The sequence below is a fragment of the Aptenodytes patagonicus genome, chromosome 2 (genome assembly GCF_965638725.1).
Source record: "Aptenodytes patagonicus chromosome 2, bAptPat1.pri.cur, whole genome shotgun sequence".
Lineage (NCBI taxonomy): Eukaryota > Metazoa > Chordata > Aves > Sphenisciformes > Spheniscidae > Aptenodytes > Aptenodytes patagonicus.
Window position 1 is genome coordinate 150,619,077 of NC_134950.1, and position 18,172 is coordinate 150,637,248.

At 37.3% G+C, this 18,172-nt stretch overlaps 1 protein-coding gene across 1 annotated transcript in view; it reads left to right on the forward strand.

Annotated features, from left to right (window-relative positions):
• PLXDC2 (plexin domain containing 2) overlaps positions 1 to 18,172 on the forward strand; it is a 288,625-nt gene that overhangs the window by 233,478 nt on the left and 36,975 nt on the right. The window lies entirely within an intron of this gene.

The following is an 18,172-nucleotide window of genomic DNA, read 5'->3' on the forward strand; positions in this document are numbered from 1 at the left end:
TAACTATAAAGACATACTTGTTCTCTTAACAGCAGGGAGACAGACCCATCCAAAGATTCAGTCTTTTCTTTTTTAACCTCTCATTATACTTAGTGGGTACATGGGGTCTCCTCAGCCTCTTACTGCCACATTGATGAGGACAGTCAAGTCAGTAGCAGGAGCGATTTAGACTCTGTGGAGCAGCTGGAGTACAGACAGCAAAATGGAAACTCTGCAGCTGTAGCTTTTCCAAAAAGTTCTTCAGTTGCTGACCTTCATTGACCTTCATAACAAGAATTTATTTAACACCAGTCCTCTGACACAAAATGCAGTATCGTAATGGATATTTATTATTGTTGTGTTTTTCAACCCTAGTGATTAGGTTCAGAAATGTTGTATATAAAATGGATGCATAATAAAAGGCCAAAACGCTATTAGCTGTCTAAAACAGTGTAATAATTTGATACCATGCTGAAGAACTGATGAATAGCTGATGAACGTGGTACAGAATTAGGAACTTCGGGTCACTTCTATTATGTTTTCTTAAACTTCTATTCCCTTAGTAAGTCATTTGAGAAGTCACTCTGTTGTCAGTTTGTCTTGCAAAAACTCTTGAGTGGAATTAGAGCTAAATTAAATCATTTCACAGAAAACATACCAAACATCTTCAAGATACTTGTAGAAAACTGTTGCAAGCAAGCATGAAGAGATCTTGCTTGCTTTAGCCAATTTCTTGCTTTCAAACATTGCTTGATTCTACTTCCATTAATAAATGTTGTAGCTCTGAGAATCTGTCGGCTTTTGTTTGAGCAAGGTCTGTTGCTTTGTGGCCAGTGTTCTCATTTCTTTGGATAAACTCAATTCTAGCAGGTAAGATTTGAAGAGATGGTAAAGTTCAGACCTCTTATGAAGAACAAGCAAACTTTGAGATCTTTTGTTTTGCTCTGTAGTTTCTGAAGAACTGAGTTTCCTCAGTTCTAGTATTGCTGGAAAATCTGTTTCGCTCACTGAGGCACAAATTCCCTGTGGAGAACTAAAAAAGTTTTATCCTTCACCTTTAGCAGGAAGCAACACCAGGCATGTAGTTGCACTGTGTTCCCTTCCATGTATTTACGTGAATTTGTGGCTGCCCCTTCACAACTGGCAAGGTGTAATTTACTGCTGAAAAATACAGTCTCAGCACACCTATTTCTATTCAATTAAAGTTTGTATGGAAAAAAGCTTGCTTTTCATTTTGCCTATGAAGATCACACTGCAATCAAAGATGAACCTACTGTGAGGCATTCCTGCACTCTTTCCCAAAAACAGCTGGCTCCACACTGCAGCACACGTGCATTTGACAAGCTGCAGCAGATAGACTGCACAGTTTTATTGCTGTTAATTAGGCTATTACTGACAGTAGTGAGACTGTCATTTCAGTGACAGGCTGTGTTTGGGCATTGACTAGCAGCAAAAACAGGGACTGGAGTTGATTCCTTAAAGAAAGGATGGATCCAGAAAAGCAAACTAAGATTATGCCTCTACATGTGAATTTCAGTAGTTTAAAAACATTCATACCATTCAATTTGCATCTATAAAGATGAGTGATATTCAGCCAGATTTAAGCAAATGGAGAATTGTGTATAGAATCATAAAATAGTTCAGAATGGAAGGATCCACTAGAGGTCATCTAGTCTAACCTCCTGCTCAAAGCAGGGCCAGCTATGAGATCAGACCAGTTTGTTCATTACTTTGTTCAGCTGGGTCTTGAAAACCTCTGAGGCTATGGTCCAGTCCCCTGAACATCTTAATTTTATACTAGAATTTACACCTTATTTTTTAAATTGTTATTTCCTCCGGAAACATGGCTTTGGTGGTGATGTCTGCCTCAGGCCCCATTGCCTTTCTTGGCCACTCTCCTCCAGCTTCTGAAATGAGCAGCTTATTTCAACTAATGCAGTTCTACAGAGAAACAGATCTGAAATAATAAGTGGATACATATTTTGTGAAAAGATCTGAAATAATAAGTGGATACATATTTTGTGAAAAGAGGCAACTTGCTTTCCAAAATGTGAAGACTGAGCATTTATTTAGTTAGGCTACATTACACTGCAGGATCATTGTGACCAGGACTCATTCCTGTCTCAGCTTTGACAGTTTGCTGCTCCCTACCAGTTCTGGATACTCTTGCCTGCCTTCTAGTCCAGTGCCTCTCCAGAACCTTACTGTTCCTCAGCATGTTTACTCATCTTAGTGAAATACAAAAAAAGCCTTATTCCATTCTCAGTGGAGATGCCTGGATCGCAGGAGAGTACTCGGAATCATTTACTTCAGCACCACATTGTGGTTTTGCTCCCCTCAAAAATAAATTCACTGTGTTAAAATGTTCTTTTTGCATGTGATAAAGAAGCACTTGCTCAACAAGAAAACCTAACTGTCCTAGTTAAAACCATAAAGGATGGAAAGTTGTGAGTTCTTTCATCACAGTGCTCTAGCTTTTTGTGTGTGTCACTGCTCTTCAGTCACCAGCCTTGTAAATCAACCTAGACTTTTATCTCCTGTTGTGATTACATTGCTCTGCTGCAGCAGAATAAAATCTGCTTGGAAAAACAAGGGCAAACCATTACATGAAGTATTAACTTAGACATTTCAGAAGTGCCTAGAGTACAAAGAGAATTAATATTTACAGTCCACTTTCAAATCAGTGCTCATAGGGGTTTTTGAAGTAAGCAGAAGCAGATGCTTAGGAGTAATACATGAGTAGTGCTTCTGGGTTGCAAAGTTGACTGGACACGCTGGTCCAGGAGATGAGAAACCAAAAGCTGTCTCTCTTGGCTGTAAGCAAAGCCCAGGGCAGGGAAGGCAATTAGCCCTTGGTGCAAAAGCCTGAAGAAGGCTTTGAACTTGATAGTGACAGGTTTCCAGTGCAGTGATAATCTACTGACTGATCTAGTACTCCGATTTCTGCAGAAGGAGAATGCCTGTTTGCTGGTGAGGAGACCGGTAGGGAGCAATGAGGGTCAGATATGGCTGTAACAGTGATGTTCCTCCTGTGGAGCCACAGTAGCACTCCGGTACTCTAAAGTGGGATCTCCCAGAGCAGACAGACTTCCATGTGGGTAACAAGCAAACATACATCCAGCGGGAAGCAAAACTCTATACCAATTCTGCAACCCTTTTTTCTCAACAAGTTATGACCCCATTTAGCCAGAGCAACATTACTACCAAGAACAGCATCTTGTATGTTTTTTTTTTCCTTGCATAAAATTTAAACCATATATTGAATCATTCATACAACAAAGTACAGTGTTGGAAAAACAGAAGGTTTATATAAAACTTGTAACTGCACAAGGAAAATTGACGAGCAGAGCCATTGCAGAATAACTGTACTCCCCCATGTGGGCAATCTGTGTTGGAATGAAAAAAACTGTATTCTACAACAGTGGGTTGTTTCCTACCTGTAACTTCAGCCCAGCTGCTGTGCAAACTCTGCAATCTTCAGAGAGGCAGGTTCTTCTTGTGGGTGATTCAGAGCAAAATCCTCTATTCCTGTCACTCTCTACAAGCTTAAATCACAGTTTCCCTTTTCAGAAGGGATCATCAAACTATCCTGTCTGAAAGCCAATATGATGTATGTCATACAGTTTCATCATGACTAAAGCAAAGGCACATCATTTTCTTCTGACTTCAGCAGATGGAGGATTCCCCTAGGAGCTAATTTTTTTTTTAACTATGTATGTTCCATAACTGTTCCATAAGTAAAACTGTTGCATAAGTAAAAGAGACTAACTATAAATACATAAGCTAAGATGGTATCATAGCTTTCTCCTACACAAGGATCTATGTCTATAAAATGCCAGAAGCACTTAGCATCTGCCTCATGCTAGTCACCTGTGGCTGAAACTTGGATTATTTGCTTTTCATTATCTCTGACTTCCCAGCATATAAAACCTGGGAGAATTCATTAATGTTAGATCTGTTTATATCATCTTCTCATGCTTCTGAAAATGTTTATATACTCTAGGCACTTGGTATAGCCTGCATGTTAGAGATGTCATTTTCTAGGAAAGTTTTTGGAAGCTTTAAGGCAACTTTGCTGTTACATTATAGGTTCAGTTTGTACAACTTGCTCACATTACTGAAATAGTGAGTTCCCTTGGAAATATTTGAAGTTAATTGCCCAAGAAATAAATTGTGTTTATTAAGTTTAAGAGAGTTGGCACTGAAATAGAATGGAAATATGATGCTTAAATGATCAAGGAATTTTTAAAAGCCACCTTTATACAAAGTTTTGAGAAGATTTATGTTCAGATTCTGTAGATATTGATGGTTTTGTTTTGATGAACTTCAGGAAAGTCTCAGATTTTGGCAGTCAAGTGATATTTCAGTGAGTTCAGAAATAAGCAGACAAAGAGCACACACTTGCAATCTGTGCATGCTGGTGACTCAGGTTTTGATTGTCTCATGCTTCACTTCATTAACACAGGATAAAAGCATTTCCCAATCCTTGCAACATCCCTCAGGTTTAGCGTGGTACTATCATCGCAACACTGGAGATAGGGAACTGGAGTACTGAAGGACTAAGGGCAAGAGCTGTGAACAGTTTAGATGATGGTTTTATTCAGCTGTCACTGTTAGTACGTATATTCAAATTTTAAATCCTCAAAACTGGCTGCCTTATGCCAAGAGCACCCAAAAGGCTAATGGCTAGACCCACAAGGGTGTTTTGCTGGCTGACTCAGGTTTTCAAGGGAAGTTATGCAGAATAGAAGAGCAGTACTAAAAGTACCTTTTCACCAAACTCTGGACTTAAGTATCTAAGACCAAAAAGGTCTCTACGGCTCAAACACTTTGTCTGAGGAAATATCTACTGCTGCCTGAGTCTATGCAGGGCTCAGCAGCGAAGTCCCTGAGTGCCATGAAGCTCTTCTACTCATTATGCATGACACTGCCCTTTACACAACAACAGTCTCACAATGATCAGAGAATCCCCTGAGGCACAGGAGGTAAGTGAACATGGGTCCTCTGAACCAAATTCACCCCTGAAGGGTGGCCCATTAGATGTCCAGGTGCTTAAGCCTGAGCACTGAAACTCATACCCCCTTGCATGGCTCCAGCTCAGAGCAGCTCCGCTACCCTCAGGCAGCGGCTGCCTGGAGACTCAGGGTCAGCTCCCGTCACTGCTGTTCAGGCAGCTCTGCTGGGGGCTTTCCCAGGTCCGCAAGGTAAGAGAGATTCAGCTTTGGGAGTCCCAGTTCACAAAAAGATCTTGCTCATGTTAAGTGCTTAAATGCACTTTTATCCTTAAAGAGTCTCTGTTTTCCAGACTATGCATTGAATAATCTGGTTTGAAGTCATACCAGTTTATGGTATTGACCCATGGAATGCAAACCCCCAGTTTGAAAAGTGCCCTGAAACAGGCTGCACAAATTCCCGTGTTGGACTTTCTGTGTGTAGTGATGAGCCAGGACACTCCATGCACCCTAGGCAGAGTTATTCTGCCCATGTGTGTGCACACAGCTCCCAAAGCTTCTTGTACTCTTAAAACAATCCTGAGCTAAAAAGATGAAAGAATCCCATTTGTGATACATTTCATTTCAATGCTTAATCCCATATGTCAGCAACAGAACTAGCTGTGTAAACCAAAAGGTTATGGCTGTTTTTCATGGAATGTGTTCTGAGCAAAGTGAAAAATCAGAAATGTGTCTGGGAATAGTAACAATAATGTGATTTAAGTCTTGATACTTCTAATCTTTTATTATAATAATCACTGTTCCCATCTAAACAGGTAATAAAGAAACAAATTGTTTTGCATTCCATGCTGATTAGCTGGAAAGCGGGGAAGGGAAAATCTTTAGGAACTTGCAGTTCTTAAGAAAACATTTTACAGTTGAAATATGAAGTGCCGGTTTTCCACGGTGCCCTTATGGTAATTGAGATAAAAAATGGTTGTGTATTGTTTGTCTTCTGAACTTCTGGGCAAGCTTGAAATGTCTTGTTTGTCTGTTCTTCTCTTAGAAAGAAATTGGAAACATGTTTAGTTAACTTTCAAATCTGAGTTTATGTCTGGAAATTTTTAATATCAGGAAGAGGAAAAGGGTTAGGTGTTTTGTTTGTTTGTTGTTCTGTATGTCCCACCTGACAAGACCTATTTCCATAAAAACTGTGTTGAATCAAATATTGTAGTATAAGTAACAGTCTTACGTGATTTAAAATATTTATCGGCTGAGCAAAACACCATCCATACAGAATTACAAAAAAACCCACAAAAATAAATATCATACAATCTGACTACATAAACCCCCTGATTTACAAAAGAAAATAATTAAATCCAAATGAGAAACACAGGGTCTTTCTCTACACATAGATTAGTGTTTGGTATCTACATTTCCCTCATTGGTTTTTTTGATAGCTGACACCATAACAAAGTTTGTAGATTCCATTACGGAGTAGGGAAAGGTAATGGATGAGTTCAGGACCAAAAATACTCATCAGCTGAGACTGCAGATACATTAGCTTAATTGTGCAGTGAACATGTAGTGAATATCTCCTGTTGCGACATGCTTTGGTCTAAGACCTTCAGGTTATTTTACCAAAACTATGAAGTTCTTAAAAAAATAAAAAATAAAAATCTTGAAATCTAGAAGTTTTTAACTCTGGTGTTATAGATACACTCCTCAAAAGCTCTGGAAGTTCTTCTTATGCAAAGAAATTACAATGAAGGCACAGAACTGAAGATAGTGTTGGTTTGATGGGTGAGGTAACAAGCCTGGGCATTGCAGTGCAAGGTGGTAAAACACTTAGTACAGTGCAAGGAAGGGAGTTTTACCTTGTTAGCCTGAAAATACTTTTACTCCTGTCCCTACTTTCATAAGCAACCATTTGTAGAGTTCAATTTTTATTCAAATGCTCACTTTTACATACTTCCTGGTTTTAACTATTTTAATTTTTCTTGTTTGTTTGCTTTAGGGATATTACATATTTCAATTCCAAATTAAAAGATGGGAAGTAGACTTGCTGATTTATACTCGGGCTGTTTATATCCCAACACCATTTAGCTGACAGTAGTGTGCTGTTATTACAAAATTGGCCACAGTATCTTAGCCATTGAAAAAAATAAAAAAATGAGGCATTTGTATGGATTAAGTAAACCACCAGAGGGAGCATATATAATCCAATCAGTGTAATAGATTCATATACAAATGACAAGTAAAATCTCATTTAAAATGCTTTAGAAGGGATAGAGGTTTAAAATATAGTGTATTCTGTAAAATATATTCCAATCTACCAATGTGTATAACTTCATGAATTTGCTGATCATAGTGCTGCTTCAGGCAAAGTGAAAGAAATGTGCTTAGATTCTGCCTGTCTCTAGAATTTGTATTCCACTACAGCAGTTCTTTATGCTGGAGTGGTTTTATATGAAAACATGGCAGAGTCCTAACACCTGGGTCTTAACAAGCAGATTGTTGAATTAGATCAAATTTACCCTGTGATAAATGAAAAGTAATATCAGTTCTATTTTTCTAACTTGTATTCTGTTTCTCTCCAGTTATGGAGCAATCATATTGAAAATCTGAGAAGTAGAAATTCTGGCCCTTTGTCATAGTTTGCTCTGATTAAAATGCAACATATTTTTCTTCTGTTTTAAAAATTGTGTTCAGACAGCAATTGGATTTTTAATCAAGTGCAACAAATGTATCAAGAATGAGTGTGTAAATTTGTCAGCCCTGATATATTACTGATAAGAATGATACTATAACTAGATCTATACTTTATTGAGCAGAAAATTGCTCCACACCCAACTTCTTCAAATCCTTTCCAAGCTGCTCGCTCTTAATTTGACAAGCTAATTCGAACACATGAACTGCAAGAAACTGTTAGGAAATTAGCATTCAATAATTGAGAATTTTGTATGCATGGCAAGCCTGATGGGAGTAAAGCAAGAAAAGAAAGTGGCACAGAAGTGCTTAATGAACAAAGCATTTTCTCAAACCACAGTGAGCCCAGTGATGGTATTGTTTGATGAAAGAAGCCTCACAAGATCATAGTAATAGATCTTTTCAAGTGGGATGGCAGTTCCGTTTAGAAGACAGCATAAGCTTCAGTGAGCCTGAAGGTACATTTAAAAATACATAACGGTAAAGATGTACATGTAAGTAAAATGTACATAACGGTACATTTAAAAGTACTGTTATGGAACATAGACGGTCCTGAGCAATTATCATGCATTTATTGGAAGTTAGCCTGCAGCCAGATGAACTAACTTTTCACTGAGATTGATACATGGATAAATAGCGGATAAATAGCCTTTCTACATTTTTTGATAAGTTTGTGGAATTTGTTAGTAGCTGGATTCCGAGGAATTATGGTGGAATTTCTGTAATTCCCCTTGAGCACAGATTGTCTGGTACAATTCCTATGATTAATACAAATAAACCTAAAAAGTTCAGTCTCTGAACAGAACTCTAGTGAAGGTACAGTAGCTCTCAGAGCCCTAGGACATGTCAGAGCGAGACCAGCCAATTCACTAGATAGTGTGTGGGACCTGCTAGAGTAGAATCATCCCCTTGCTTGGTTCAAAGCTGATATCTTAAAATGGACACATACCTCCTGAGAGCTATGTGGCATAGTTTTTCAGGGCAGAGCTTTTTCCTGCACCACTGCACAACTTTGTCTTATGAGCTTCATTCCTCAAGTTTCCTTTCTCCACACACTCTTCTGCAGTGCCCTCCTTTCTGTTCACTGACGTTCTCGGCAGCCCCAAGCTAGAGACTAAAACTATCCCTATCCTATCATTAATAGATTTGATATCTACCCAACTGAATTTGAATCCTGCTTTCATACAGAAACTAGCCAGTTTTCTTACAGTTGCAACATTAGTCACATACTTTTACATATGGTGCCTTGCTTTGTTTTCCTGAATAACTCAGAACAACATGAGGACAACAGTTATGCTCATAACTGATGCAGATTTTTAAGAAATGCAAGGCTGGGTTACAAAACTTTAAATTATTTCTAGAAAATGGGCAGAAGATTGCTACAATTCTCATTACTCTGAAATCCTAATTTTTCTGTTGAAATATTTTCTATGAAATCCTGGACCTGAAGACTGGGAAGCATTTTGAAGTTTCTTAATCTAGACATAAACACAGCCACTTATTTAAGCCACATCACTCGCACTACTCATATTGTATGTTTGTATTTCTTACCATATCATTTGCCTTTCAAAATGTGCGATTGGTTTCACTAGCTATTGGTTCCCTTGCCAGAGCTGTTGCTGTGTCTTCTGAAGCTTAGAAACTCTGTTCATTATCCACTCTGCAGGTTTCTATTGTATCCAATTTTGCAACACAGCTTAGCCAAGACCTAGATATCAGTCAATACAAAAAGGACCACTGCCTGGACTGTTTTAAGACCTTAATGCAAAGTCTGTCTCCTGTAGGTCTATCAAATATATCACATTCCTAAGGTGTTTTATTATAATTGCAGGAAGTAGTTATCGAAGATACAGAGGATAGTTAAGCACTTAAATCCCATTGAGAGGAGGAAAAGTAGCCATCCATCTGTTATTTATACCTTTGAGAATATTTACTTTTGCTGATTAATTTGGAAGGAAGATCACAAAATCTGTGTTTAATTTCCATGTTTAGTTTCGCAGATGCACCTAAGATACCATAGTGATAAAACACTAGATAAATAGGTAGGTAGCACAGCTCTTTTCTGTAGAAAGCTCTTTTGCAATTCCTTTACATACTAGCAAGTTTTTATTCATTTATTGTATTAGAACAATAAGACAAAACCCCACTCAGTCTTCAGTGAACCATTTATATCTAGAACTACAACTTCTGTGCCAGCCATAAATCTTTCAAATCCCAGCAGAGTTGAGTTCTGACTTCTGAATTCTGCATTGTTTGTTTATCCTGAGTGCTATAACCATAACAGTGGGTATTGCCCTGCTCTATTAAACAGGCATTCACTCTGGGATTAAACAGTCATTTGCTGGCAGAACTGCACCACGTTCAGTCACACAGCAGCCCCAGATTCTTTTCTGTTTGGTTTCATTTTTATCTGTTCATTGATAGCTACTACCAGAAAGTTTGGATTGAAACATGTTCCTATTTCACTGGTGAAAGGTGACACTTGCCTGTGAAAGGGCTCCACAGACAGATGCCTCAGAATGCAATTTGTACGTATCCTAGACATTTTAAGAAGTTGACTTAGACTTCTGGTCATCGTTCTATGCCATGTGATGGGCTTTCTCAGGACTGAGTTTCTATACCAGGCATTATAACCTGGCTGATTCCCAAATAAATGTCTCAAATGGTGGTCTAATGTAACTATTAGAATTTAATTGTATAATCAGAAGAGTGCAAGGAACACATCTTAAAGAAAACAGGTCTCCTGATAACAAATTAAAAGATTTATACTTAACAACATGCTCATGCATTACACTGGGTAAATAAACAGAATGTAAAACAGTTAGGATGTTAATTTGCATGGTACGGTAATGTGAAATATAGGTGGATGATGATTAGGTGAATACAGAACAGAAATCAGAACAAAAATAAAAAATAAGATATTTACTTAAATGCAAGAGTAAAGATTACTTCAAAAGCACTGAAAGGGAAGTTACCAGGTAAGACAGAAATTTTACCTACTTTACCTGAATTCAGAGACAGAGCTTCAAGAAGGTTTTGACATCTGCAGACAGGAACCTCCTCTGTAGGAGCACAGGTTCAAAGACAGAAGAATGCAGTCAGGGTCCCAAATTCTTCTTTGGTTTTCTCACTATAATATATCTTAACCTAAAATAATCAGATATCAACATATCTTCTTGTTTACAGCATAATTTTTACTCTGCTTAGATTGTTTTCTTGGCACTCAGGCTGTTTCTTCCACTTCTTGCATGTGTAAAGTCCCAACTCATCTCTTTTTCACACCTCTGAAATTTGCTAACTTTTCCTTAACCTAACTAACACTAAATTGTCTGGAAGAGTTACCTTTAGTTGCTAAACTACTGATATTTTTATCCACTCCTCTCTCTGTTGACTATCATATATAGGTTTTTATATTATTTTATGCTAACTACTATTCCTGTGCTACTAGAAGAGTTAGAAGTAAGTTAACTGGTCTCTTCCCCTAATGAAAATAGTGAATTTTTAAATAGTTCTTGGTCACGACTCCTGAAATCAAAGTATGGCAGGATATAAGGAGTTTCAACTTTGGAGACAAAAACCCTTCAAAGTTCTAATATGGAAGCCAAGGGAAAAAAAAAGAAAGAAAATATAAGTAGGTGCTTAGTTTCTAAAGAGAGCAGTTAGGCCCTACAACAGGAGTTCTCCCACTTTATGAGCCAAATATATAAGCAAGGTAGTCCTAATGAAATAAATTAGGTTTTGTAGTCCTAACTGAATTCTTAATCATAAAAGGTAGGATAGTACTGAAACAGGTTAGTTTGGTTATCCGTAGTTCCTCATTTTGTAATGTTTTTATGCATTGCTGTACATAGAGCATTGCTACTGCTATTTTGCAGTTTGTCTTACCTTCTTTTCCAATGGACTGAAATAAATCAACTTTACTGTTTACAACAGCTGGACAACTTGGGAATTTTTTTCTTTTCAAACAATGGTGTATTAGAAAATTAGCAAAAATAATGATTGTGCAGTAGGTGCATTTTGTCCAATAGGCTTTCCTGGCAGAACATTAATTTAGTGAGGAGCAAGGTATCAGATTTCTTCCCTTTCATGTCTGAGATGAATTTAATTTGTAGTTCCTGACTCCTTTCTTGACCGTCAGAAAATGGTATGTTCTGAGAAATGAGTTGCTGTGTATCTTTTATCAAATATTTGAATGTTCATGAGACTATATTACAGAACCCAGATACCACCTCCCCATTGTATCCTAAATTGTTGGGCTAAATAATCATTTTCTCAACTGCCCCTTTCTTTCCTTATTCCAAGTGTTTATAAAAAGTGAAAGAACAGAAACTGAGAACAAAGCATTTCAGAAGACCTCCAAGTTCAGGACAGAAATTCAGGACATGTCTGTGGAGACAGGCAGCCCAGGTTATCGGACCTGACTCTAGGATACTTTATAGGATGAATGTTAATGTACTTTTGTGGAAGCATTAGTTTTCTTCCCTTCATATAAGCATCCAACCCACTGCATTATATGGAGAAATCTGTCTTCCACCAATTTTGTGACTCACTCATCATTTCCTCTGCTCTCATTACAAGGGAAATAAATAAACAAGGAATTAAATAAATCAAGTATTTTTTAATGGAATCAATCAAGATTTTTTAATGGAAAGTTTTTGCACTATATCAAATTTTCTTTTTCTTTACTTTTTCTGTTTCGCTGAAATATAATGCAGAATGGCAGTCCCAGTCAGATTTGTTTAATGGTCAGTTCAGCGGTCATACAAAACAGTCACTTGTACAGCTGTAGTTCATCTTCCCATACCAAATATTTTTTGACATAGAATTACTTGCAAATTAAACAGAGCCTGGGAAGCTCCCTGGGCATTGGAAAACGATTCTCTGTGCCATTAAATAGTTACGATGTTCCCTGACATGATTTCAGTCCGTGTCCAGGAGCACTGTCCAGAACAGTTCCCAAGCATGGTGCAGGAGTTGGACTGTTCCAGGGATTATTCCCAGTTGGCAGTTTATGTACAGCCTCCTTCTTTTCAAGGTTGAGAGAGTTTGCTTGTTCAGGCATAGGCCATTCTGTGCCAGCAGTCTTCAGTGCCAAGGAACATTTCTGGGCATGTTTATTTTACTAGTATAGAAACAGCCAGAATGATCACAATCGTCTTAACTGCTTTCCAGAAGTGCTAAACTCTTATGGTTGTACTCCTCAATATAATTTGAGCATCACTGAAATCATATTTGTCTCATATCCTTCTAGATATTACTCTTTAATGAAGGGTCATAAATGAAAAGTCTCCTTATGTTAGCATAATATTTTAAATTTTACATATTGCTATACACATACTCCTATGAAATGTTGCCAGAAATTTTTATGTAGACAAATCTGAAACCTGCATGTCTCTTCATAAAATTTGGATAATCTGAGATTAAGACCTGATAAGGCAAACTGTTTAATTTCTCAACATAGTCTACCGATTCTCTATAGCATATATATTTTATCAGTTTTTCCAGTCACCTAAACAGTGGGGACTCTGTAACATTTCCCTGTAGGAGATATTCTCAATTTCAGGGAAATAAACGAAGTTTTCTCAGTATTCTTCCTAAATATCAAGGCTTTTTTGTGCACCATTATATCTTTTGTTCCCCCTCTATTCAGGTCTGTTAACTCTTCCAATATCTGCATTATCATATAATGTTAATGAAACCACTTGCTTCCCACCAGATATCACAACAATATGTATAATTAATGAAGAAATTGATGAGCCCCAACTGTTCTGTAATTCTTTGGTAATTTCTCTACTGTTCTTGCTGAATGTTGACTTCAGAATTTGACTCACTTTTAGAGAAAAAATGAGATGCAAGTATAATACTGATTTGGGAAACAAATAACTTTCTGAACTTTAAGTTCCTTTGAACATAACCAGTCAGAGGATGATTCATGTCCTTCCTTTCTTTTGCTCTCTAGCTGAAGAATTCACTGAGCCTTTACAGCAGGTGTTTTTCTTAACCCAAATTCATCCATACTTTCCACAAATGCCGTAGTATGAATATGCAATTTCAAAACTGCTTATGTCCTTTGTGCAGAATGCTCTCCTGTTTTGTTGGCATACCTTTATAAGCATATAAACATTGGCTTATGTAGAGTCAGTTTAACACGTTATGCCTTCTCCTGTCGTAGCTCCTGCTTCCTTTGATTTCTTGCTTTTTAGATTTGTGAATGAGATATAACAAGAGCAGTAACTTAGCCTAACCAAAACATCTCTGCACTTCTCTTTCTAGCAGCTCAGATGCTAATGCCCACTAGTACTGAAACAGCCGTGTTATGTATTGCACCATTGCTGGGGGTTCATGTGTGATAACAGAAACGTAAATGGCCCTATTTCATACTATCTGTAGGCACCAGGCCACTTTCATTCTGTCCTAAGGACTCTACTAGTTGTTAATGTTATCACTGTTTTTTTTTATAAATGAGAAAAATCCTAGTAAAAGTGTATGAATAAAAAAGGGAGCTCGGCCAATGTGTGAATGAGATCTGTGCCTTGCTGCATGTCACTTGAGATGATGTTTTTCAATAGCATTCCCAGTTCTACAATTCGTATGTCTGGGAGTACTATGGGAAGCATAGGAGCTATGAATTAGTGTATGCTCATCTGGTTTTCAGAAAATCTGGGCTTAACTCTAGGTTTTGTTACGGAATTCTGTGTTATCTCAGCTGAATCATTTCATGTCTCCTATGCTCTATTTCCTCATCTCTAAAGTGGAAAAGGAAATATTTTCTCCAAAGGTGACCTTCATATTTTTCTTTTAAAAACAAGAGACAAAGCAATGGGTATGTGAGGCTAACTGTACTTCTGAGGTTGTCAGTGTAAAGCATTATAAAGCAGTTTTCAAAATACAGCTGGCCACTCACTTTTATTTGTTTAACCATAAGGGAATGTAACATGTAATATTGGGAAAAAAGTGTAAAATCATGGGAGCATCCACCCTAACATTGAAGAGATCATTTTGAATCCTCAAAGATAGAAAATAGTTCAGACAATCATGTAAAGGTGAGAAAGGGGGGTTAATTATGCTAGTCGGGATCATCAACAAGAATGTGAAGTACACCCAGTAGTGCTTCAGAGCTCTTTGCCTCGAACCCTGAGTCATTTCTTGTGTGCAAAACAGGTAGCATTGCCAACAGATCAGAATTCTCTGCTAACTTCTGTTGCTGTTAGCTCTTTATACCCACTTTGTGCAGGTATAAATGCACAAAGTCAAAGGCAGTGGAGAACATAATCTAGTACCAGAGACTAATTTCAGTGTGGCTCCTTCCCAGAGAACGTGTTTGATTGTTACTATTTTCTGCTGAATCTGATGGAAATTCTGATACCATAATCTCGTAAATTTGACTCTAGGGCCCTCCTCTTACACTTTCATTTTCCTTCTAGTTATTCAAAGCAGAGCCTTTAGCAAAAGCTTCTTTTTTATTCTTTATGTGCTTTTCAGCATCTTTTCTTTGTTGTTGTAACTGACATTAAGATTATAGAAAATATCTTCCTATTATTCTTTAATCAGAACTCTGCCAAGTCTCACTTTAACTAGGATTTTTTCCTTTCTTTCTAGTTGAATTGGCAATAAAACTTATTTCTTTTAGCCCACTTTTATTCTTAGGCTCTTCCAACAGCAAGAATTCCCTGTGGGAGTCCTTATTTCCTACTGCCTATTCATATGTTGTGTCAGAGTTACAAATATCAAGTCTTACTCATGTTCAATCTCTTTTACTGTAAAATAACAGCTTTTTTTAACATCTTTTCACTTCTCTGTTTACATGATATTGCAGGAGTACTTTACAGAACATGTAGCTATATTTTTCCAAACTTTCTGTCCCATAAAATTGTGGAACCATCATCAGGTTGAAGATTGCCTGCTGAAATTTGTGCCACTCTCTGATCCTCCTTATCATCACCTGAATGTTGGAAATTTTGAGAGGCACACCATGTTAAGACAATGATGGAATTCAGTGCTGCAGACACAGATATGCTGCATCAAGTATTAACCATGCCTTAGTAATTACATTTGAATTTTTCATAAACATTAAAATAGCACAGGCTGTTGGTAGTGCTGTATGTTTAAAATCCTTGTATTAAGCAAATCATCTTATCTATTCTTACCTTGTAACAGCAAGGTGGGAGCAAATCCTCTTCTAACAATTCAAATTGTCATCCTATTCTGAAGTACAGTTTAATTAAGCAATGTCTTTAAGTAAAGGATGAATACAGACAACACATTTATGCTTGAATTCAGATACATGATTAGATGTATTGAGCTAGATGCTAAGCACAAATACCATTCAAATACTTTACAAATTCATACCACAGTCACTCACAGTGACACTTCACATGAACTTCATAAGCACTTCGAGCTGTGATAGTTCTGCATTTGTGACAAGGGAAAGTGGAAAATAACAAAGGGAGGAAAATACAGTCTTTTCCCAGACAGCACAGTGTGACAAGAAAGTGATATTCAAAGGATGGAGGAACCAAAATGGAGTCTGTTCTGAGGTAAAGGGAGGCAAAGCCAGACTGAGCACAAAGATAGTCCTTTTTTTCCTCCAAAAATCACTCTATGATTAGGGTTTTTTTCAGTTGGACAGACACAAAGTTGAAGGCTTCCAGTATTTTTATTTTTTTAAATATATATTTTATATATATATTTATTTTTATATTTTATTTCCTATCTACCTCAGCTTGGAAAGAAATTCCACTTTAAAATATTCAAATTCTTTTTTTAGTAATTCAAACAACCTAGCAAGTGTCTTAATCTTTTCCTAATGTGATGGGCCTTCCTTAGTGGTTAAAGGCAGGAGAGTTCTGTCTGTTCGATTTTCTATTTAATTTTCCAGGTTAACCTTTTATTTAGAGGAGTTAATAAACATTTTAACTGAGTTGAGTAATTACATGGTATTTAAGAAATCATTTCAGATTTCTGGAGTGCCTTTCAGTTTTCAGAAATCCATTCTTCATGTTGTTCTTCATGCTGTTACAGATATCCTGGCAAAAAAACCCTAGGGAATAGTTGGTTTAAAGGACACACGTTGTGCATTTTAATGCTCTTGATTGTTTTGTACCAGCTCAACCTGGTGAAAAGATTTTTCCATCCAGACTTTGTTCCTTTCCTTCCTGATAATTTTCCATTATGTTTTTAGCTTTTGCAGGTTAAACCTTGGTAAATTTTCTGTATACAGGGTATCTAATTTATTATTATTATTATTAAACCTCATTGAACTCTCTTAAAAGAGAAGCAAAGCATTTCAGCTCATGCACTGAATGGACACTTCTTGTCATTAAATATTCTCTGCCAAATAGAGGTAAATGGCATCTGGTAGATCTGATGACATCTACATCTCCTTTCTGCCTATGTACAGTTCACTGAAAGGATTCTGACATCTTTCTTGTTACCCAGATTCAGCTGCATTAGTTATACCAAATCATCATTGCTATACATGCAGAGACTTTAATTCTCCCTTTGCTCCCTGAACCAATACTCTCCTGAGTTCCACAGAAATCCTGAAATTCCTTACATTTCATGAACGTCCCTATTCTCATTTCCTAGAATGTCTTTGTTATTGCTTTGCTAGGAGCTGATTTCAGTTGTTATAAAATCGCCATGTTGACAGATGGCATAAATGGCATAGCTAATCAAATCTGCTCCAATGTTTTAATGGCAACAGGGAATTATCACCATGCTACTAGATGAAGGTCTTAAAAATGCAGTCGGTAGAGCGGGTGGTGCACTGAAATGACAGTTCCCAGAATTCTAACTCAATGACGGAGCAATGATAGTATCTGCTACGATGCAGCAAGGATAGTATCTGCTACAGCTGACGTGTCATTGACACACGCCTCAAAGGAAGTTCACAAACATGTTTGCTTGAAGCCTATCTAGTTCCTGGTAAAGCTGCTTTCTGATAATATTTTTTGGACTCACCATTGCATCAATAGGAAATGTTAAATAAACAGTGTCCAGGGTTTAATGTATTTTTCTTTAAGGTAGGGTCATCTGAAGAGTGTCTCAGATGTTTGAAAGAGCGATTCCAAGTCCTTGCATGTTGCATTCAACTTTTGGTGGTTTGTTAATTCCTGGGGAAAAATCAACCCCAGCAATGTTACTTGCCACCGTATTTCAGTTGTTTGTCAGAAAAGACTTAAGAACTGTAAATGAGTGCACCTGGGATAAGCTTTTATTCATTTAATCTTTGGAGCCTTAAGTTTGACACCATTTGGATACAAGATAAAATCTAAGATAAAAGGTCATTAATCCCTACTAGGTCTAAGTACAGTTGGGTTTGAATTAGCATGGATATGTAACTGCAGTAGTTGCCTCTTTTGTAGGAATTTATGGAGTGACTTGATGTCACACTAAACACTGGGCTTGATTTTCAGATGTACAGAATATCCTCAAACCCATTAGATTTTAGACAGAGCAGTATGACTGAAATGTAATGTGTTTGTGAGTATTCAGTACCTCTGAAAATTAGTCCAGTTCTCCTTCAAGATGGGCACAGAAGTTGCTAATGA